The 6,680-nt window shown below is 39.4% G+C and overlaps 1 long non-coding RNA gene across 2 annotated transcripts; it reads right to left on the bottom strand.

The window, feature by feature from the left end:
* Nucleotides 1-1,421: 1,421 nt before the first annotated feature.
* LOC308684670 lies at nucleotides 1,422-4,998 on the bottom strand. Of its 2 annotated transcripts, none has more exons than XR_014029385.1 (5): nucleotides 4,957-4,998; nucleotides 4,484-4,575; nucleotides 4,219-4,303; nucleotides 3,187-3,303; nucleotides 1,422-1,519 (listed from the first exon to the last, which is right to left on the bottom strand). It is a non-coding gene; the product is annotated as an uncharacterized lncRNA (long non-coding RNA). The 2 variants fall into 2 exon arrangements; XR_014029386.1 differs by having other exon boundaries at nucleotides 4,484-4,578; nucleotides 4,957-4,994.
* Nucleotides 4,999-6,680: the final 1,682 nt, after the last annotated feature.

Raw genomic sequence — 6,680 nt, 5'->3', positions numbered from 1 at the left:
GAGTTTGGCATACCTGCAGCTGATTCCAGATCTCATCAGGAGCCCTTGATTCCTCCCGTCTTCTCTGTCGTTCATACCTACGACAAACGAGAGAATACAAGATATACAGACAGGACACAGAAACTGGCAGAAAAAAAATGTCAAACAAATGAGGTCAAAATATTTATGGTAAAAAAATGTGCACAAGTGTGCTGGATGTCCCTGCATGTTTCTGCTGTACTGAAGGGTTAATTCTAAAACCTGTAGAAATTTCCCCGCACATATATCCCAGATAGCACACGTACGTCGGGCCGACGTTGGCCCGATGTACAAAGTTCCATCGGCACGATGTCGCTCAGAGATCGTTTGCTCATCGGCAATATGTCTCCTCGACGTCGGCCTTTGATCGAAAATGATATCCGGCCGATGTTTGAACGATGCAAAGCTGTAAATCTTTTGGCAGCTCTGCATGGGTTTTATAGGACCTTTATTTATAGGTCGGACCTTTCGGGCTACTCTTTACATTAGACACCATGCGCTGCTTTCATTGACGCACGCACACACACACAGAGCGGAGATCGCGCTGCAACACTCACTCAGCAGCACAAAATGTAGTCAACATTGCCCCGAGACTTAAATTGATAAAATAGCTTTGATACTGAACACATGCAACTTTCATCCCTCAAAATGGCCATATTCAAGAAAAAAAGTGGAGTAGTTTTACACTTCCATCTTACCTCGCACTCTTTTAACGTTAAACTGATGAAACACATGCTCTGCTTCTGTGAACAGTAAACCCCGCCTTCTATGATTTGATTGGCTATCTATTTGGATGGTCGCTGTAAGGTAGACCAGCCTAAAATGTAACTTTTAAACCTTTTTGCCATCCTAAAAACAGAGTGGAGCAAGAATTTCCAATACTGAATTTCCAGTTTGGCCATTTCTAACTATTGACATACTATTGTTAATATTGACATAATTATACACTGCAAAAAAATGCTTTTCTTAGTATTTTTGTGTTGTTTCCAGTCCAAATATCTAAACATTCTTAAATCAAGAAGCATTTACTAGAGAAGTAAAATAACATAAGAAATTTTGTTTTCAGATAAACAAAGTAATTTAAGTAATTTTTGCTTAAAATAAGATAAATTATCTGCCAGTGGGGTAAGAAAAAATAATCTTGTTTTCCAATTGAATCAAGATTATTTTTTCTTACTTCTTGATTTAAGAATTTTTAGATATTTGGACTGGAAACAACACAAAAATACTAAGTAAGAAGCATGTTTTGCAGTGTAGGACTTGTCCCCCTCAATGTCTATGTACATATATACAGCCCTGGAGTTACTTGACTATCCAATATGAAAAAAATAGGCTCTACTGACATTGAAAAATATCTTCTTAATTTTGTGTGTAACTGTCTCTAGTATAATGAACAGACACAATTCAAGTTAAGACATTTTAATGACACCAGAAAGAACTCCAGGAGAAAAGGGATCAAAAAGGAACAGCAACAATGTAGAGAAGGATTCTTCCTGGCAACCTGTAACAGAGTGAAAAACATTGAGAAAAAGCAGTTAGGACTAAAGCTAAGAATAAAATTGTCATTACACTGGATAATATAATTAAAAATCTAACAACAATCAAAGGTACATCAGCTGGCAAATCATTTAATAGTTTAATAGGTTTAATAGTCTATTTAAAGGGAATGATTGTAGTGGGGAGTTTGCTCAAACTATGGCAGTGATACAGCGAATAGTTGTCCGCGGTGCGCTTTCAAAGGCCAGTGTAAGCATACTGTCAGTTAAATTGTAAGTAGATGCTAACTGTTTCTCATGGGTTCGTATGGTATTTTAAACATTTACAGGGGTAAGTCTGTGATTTTATTGCCATCCGAATCCATGTCAGTGTTTATTTTCACCCAACCCGCGTACATTTCTTAATTGCTTTTATAAAGAACACCGCTTTCTCAGTTAACGCAGTGAAGCAGCCCCTGCACGAGATTGATTCTCGAGCCATCAATATCAGCAGATTCAGCAGCATCGCCACGGGCAGCACTGGGTAACGTCACACGGAAGAAGGAATATCTTTAGCAGCTTTCTAAGGTATGGTTCGGGGAACACGCCTATAAATGGTATTCCTTTAGTTAAGTTATACCTTAAGAGTCTTCGTAGCACGCTAAGAGACAACGTTATCGCGAAACCCAGCCCAGGTGTTTATGAATGAGACACTGAATTAATTGGTTTTAAAAGTGTTTGAATTAATGATTCAATTGAGTATCTTTTTTTTAAGTAGACTGAAACATGTTATTCTGATGTATGTTATCGTGATCTCCATTTTAAACAAAACAAAAATGATTTTAAACCAAATAGATTCTCAGTTTATCCTGAATTAGGAGCCGTTCACATATCGCGTCTAAAAACGTGTGAAAAGCGCTCTCTCCTTTCTACAAGCACTTGCGCTCCCGTGGCGTCTGTCGTTGCTATGCAACCATGAACTGCGCTCTCCATGATGACAAGGAAGTATCAGCAAAGGAATAATTGATTTCTAGCCCTTGCATTAGCTTTACTACTAGATATATTTATGGAGATGAGAAATAAAAACTCGCCCTGTACAGCTATGATCGGCTGTTCGGCCGAGTTTTCCATGTTGTTACGGAAAGGCCAAAGCTGATCGGTTGGTTTTTGTCACATGACCAGCGGTGCTCTTGTGGCATTCTGAAAAGTTGAGATGTTTTCATCTCACTGTGGCATATGCGCGCCTGGAAAAACGAGCACGCTGCATCGCATGCGCGTCACTTCTATTATGGTATTACCGTTGTTGTCACACTTTGATTAACCGGTGGGGAAATATCCGAACGTATGACTTACAGAAGGTACAATTAACTAAGAACGTTTCGGGAAACACGTATTAACGATAAGGTACAGCTTAAGGTATAACTTAGGAATGATGTAGCTTTAAGAAGATTTGGGAAATCCAGCCCTTATCATAATTAAAAACGTGTTTCCTGAAACGTTCTTAGTGTTGCGCTTTTATTGAGCAGGTCATGCAATAACATAAATTAGTTATTTACACCAATAATGTGATGCGGCTGCTGGGCAATCTAGTGAGTTTTGGAGGTGGAGCATTGAAGAAAGGGGTGTGTTTGTTTGGGTTCATTCCAAATATCAACAGTGTCCAACAGCGTTTTTGAAATATCACTTACCCCACCTTAATATCTGGCAGTTTTTTTATGTCCATCTATAGTTGCCATCATCTGAAGTCTTCACAAGTGAGGCTGGATCCAAACTGGAGCTGCTATAATCTCTAGTGAACTTGCTGAGCATCCTGAGATAGAAACAGGGAAGCAACAGGAGAAAGATTAGCATAGCTGCAGTTCATATTATTTCAGGCAAAAGATGATCATGTGAACTTTTTACTATTTCATCACATATTAACTGTAAAACAAGATTATGAGATGTGTTAATTGAATGCTTGGCTAAAGAGTTGTGTCTTTAGTCTAGATTTAAATTGGGAGAGTGTGTCTGAGCCCCGAACATTATCAGTAAGGTTTTTTATGAAAGTAAAAGAGTAGCAAAACTCAAGAGCATAAAAATGTGAATTTGAGAACTTGTCCCCTGTAAAATACCAAAGTTCAAAGTTGAATTTAGAGATTTGCACTTGCAGAACGTGACTTAACGCATAGACAGTGATATTAAAATAAATAAATGATAACTCTGTAAACACCATACTAATTAAAAATAGACTACTATGTACAGTTAAGCGTTTTCCTCACATAGAAAACTGGTATAAAACACTTAAAGGTTGCATGGTATGAAAATTTCACTTTTGAGGTTTTGTAACATTAATATGAGTTCCCCTAGCCTGCCTATGGTCCCCCAGTGGCTAGAAATTGTGATAGGTGTAAACCAAGCCCTGGGTATCCTGCTACGCCTTTGAGAAAATGAAAGCTGGTAATAATCATACATTTTTCTTGAGCGTCAAATCATCAAATTAGAATGATTTCTGAAAGATCATATGAAGCTGTGATGCTGAAAATTCAGTTTTGATCACAGGAATTAATTACATTTTACAATATATTCACATAGAAAACAGTTATTTAAAATTTGTTATATTATTTCACGATATTATTGTTTTTAATGCTGTCTTGGTGAACATAAGAGACTTCTTTCAAAACATTATTTTTTTACCAACACAATTAGTGCATGTTAGACATTAGTGTATGTTTGAAGTTTTACTTACTAATCATATGGTTCATAGCGCCTTAGAGATGATGATCCGCCCAACTCTGCTACGGTGGAGGGCCAGGGCATCAACATTGAAGGATCTAGGAACACAACAAACCATTTGTCACAGAGCCAACAATATTATTATATAATGGCAGGTTTATTACAAGTAAGAAGCTATAGCTAAGCTATATTATATATAAGCTACAGCAGAGGTGAAATGCTTTTCTGAGATGAGTTTCTGAATCTATTTGACCTGCATCTGGGCATGGAGTACCTACGGCCTGAGGGAAGTAGCTTGAACTGGCAGGACAAAGGATGACTAGGGTCAGCTGCAATAGATAGTGCCTTCTTTGCCACTCTGTTGGAGTAGCTGCTAAATGTGTGAGAGAGGGGGAAAGTTAAAGCCTGCAATCTTGCTACACGTCCTAACAATACTCTCTAATCGTTTTTTGTAGACAAGGAACCAAACCAGCAGATAAAACAGAAGGTTAAACAGACTGAATAAAACATTCTCATCAAAGTGGGGTCAATGTTAAAATTCCTCAGTCTACGGTAAAAATACATTCGCTGCTGGGCTTTGGCACAAACAGCATCAGTGTGTGATTCAAAACATAGCTTACTATCAATTATTGTGCCAAGGTTGTATTCTTGTATTATCTCAATAGGTTATGATAGTGAGGGGAAGAGGGGGACTCTGTTTCCTAAAATCAGTAATTAATTCTTTAGTTTTGGATTTCCTAACGTTACCTACCTGCCTGTATTTCCTACTTCTCCGGCAGTAGCTTTCTTCAGAAATGTTGAAGTCGTGGAGCTTTCCCTCTGTTATGGGTTATTTTGTTGCTGCTGAAATCACAGAACATTTTTTTAATCAATATTTGTTTACCATTGAGCTAGTTTCAACCATGTAACTTAAGTCTAAGTGTAACTGTACGTTCACACCGCCGCCGACTTGAGCTGCAAAGAAGCTCTGGCCGCCCAGTCAAAGACGCTTGTCAAAAAGTACGAGGAAGCTTGTTGACGCTTTGGCCGCTCTGACGTAGCAGCATTCTGTGTTCGATTATGGGAGAAGAGAAGTGTCACACCATGAAATGTAAACAGAAAAAACAAGCAATGCATTCGGCAATTTAGGATATCGCGCAAGATTTGTCAGCACAGAAAACATTTCATCCCTGGAGAGTTTTTTTTCGACACCATCGTATCAATTGATTTTGATTAATATGCGCGAGGGAGAGAGAGAGCTGCATTCAAGACAGCGCTCGGGTGAGTAAGCGCGCGCGCGGCCGGGACTCTCTCTCTCTCTGCTCGTTCTTATGCCCTGTCAAGCTGACAGGACTTTAAAACACATGCAAATGATACACTTTCACTCTATGATGGTTAAACTCTGCAATTAATAATTTTTTCTCGGAACTAATGTTTTGGTAGGAACGAAAGTTTACATCGTATGTTTCTCCGGAATCAGCCAGCGCGAAGGACGTCTATTCCGATTGGTTGCTGGCGTTTTGCCGCTGCTTGCCGCTGAACCGCGTCATAGCTCATTACCATAAAGTTGAGCTTCTCTCAACTTTCAGATTGACGCTCAAAACGCCCAAAACGCGACGCCGAGGAATTTGACGCTCCTTGCAGCTGAGAGAAGCCAGCTTCCATTGAAAATGAATGACTTCCGGTAACTTTGGAAGCTCAAGTCGGCGGCGGTGTGAACGCACAGTAAGTTCTCCATGTAAGTGACGTCACCGATTACATACGTTTATGTTTACGTTTGTGTAAAATAAATTAGCTCACTTCCAAGTAAAACCTTTACAAAACCTCTCATATACACATAAGAGGTGATTAAAAGCCCAAACTTTCATAAACAAAAGCTCAACCGAGTTAACGTTAACTTAGCTTAGCTTAACTTACCTCTTCTGAAAACAGTTGAGATGCTAACGGACTTTTTCCGAAGACACAAAGCCATATAAAAGTAAATATTCACCATAAGCGTATCAATTACAAGTAAGAGAAGTGTCAAGAACAGTTGTGTGTATTATCCGTGTGATTTTAGAGACTAATATGACCTGAAAGCAGTGAATTTGAAAACAACAGCGAGAGAGGGAGTTTTCCTGCTTACCAGTCAACAGTGGTCCCGCGGCGTTTCCATGGCAACTCTGCGCCGCGGCCGCTCCAGTGTTTGAAAGCGACTTGAAAGTTCACAAGCACAACGCGACATCGGCCTCCCGTATAGTGGGCCGACCTAAAGCCGACGTAACGGAGCTGGGAAATAGAGCACTGACTGACAAGAGATCTGCCTACGCCTGGCCGACGCCTTTGCGATGTTATAGGGAGGGAGGCCGGCGCTCGATGTTGGGCCAACGTCGGCCCGACGTACGTGTGCTATCTGGGATAGTTAATGTACAAGTAAAAAAATATATATCCTTAGAATTTTTTTTAAAAAAAACCTACAGAATTCCTGTAGGTTTTTTTTTTTTTTTTTTTAAGGAA

Source organism: Scardinius erythrophthalmus (genome assembly GCF_964197995.2).
Source record: "Scardinius erythrophthalmus genome assembly, chromosome: 2".
Classification (NCBI taxonomy): domain Eukaryota; kingdom Metazoa; phylum Chordata; class Actinopteri; order Cypriniformes; family Leuciscidae; genus Scardinius; species Scardinius erythrophthalmus.
Note: the sequence above shows the minus strand (reverse complement) of the source record. Positions and strands in the feature narration are given on the sequence as shown.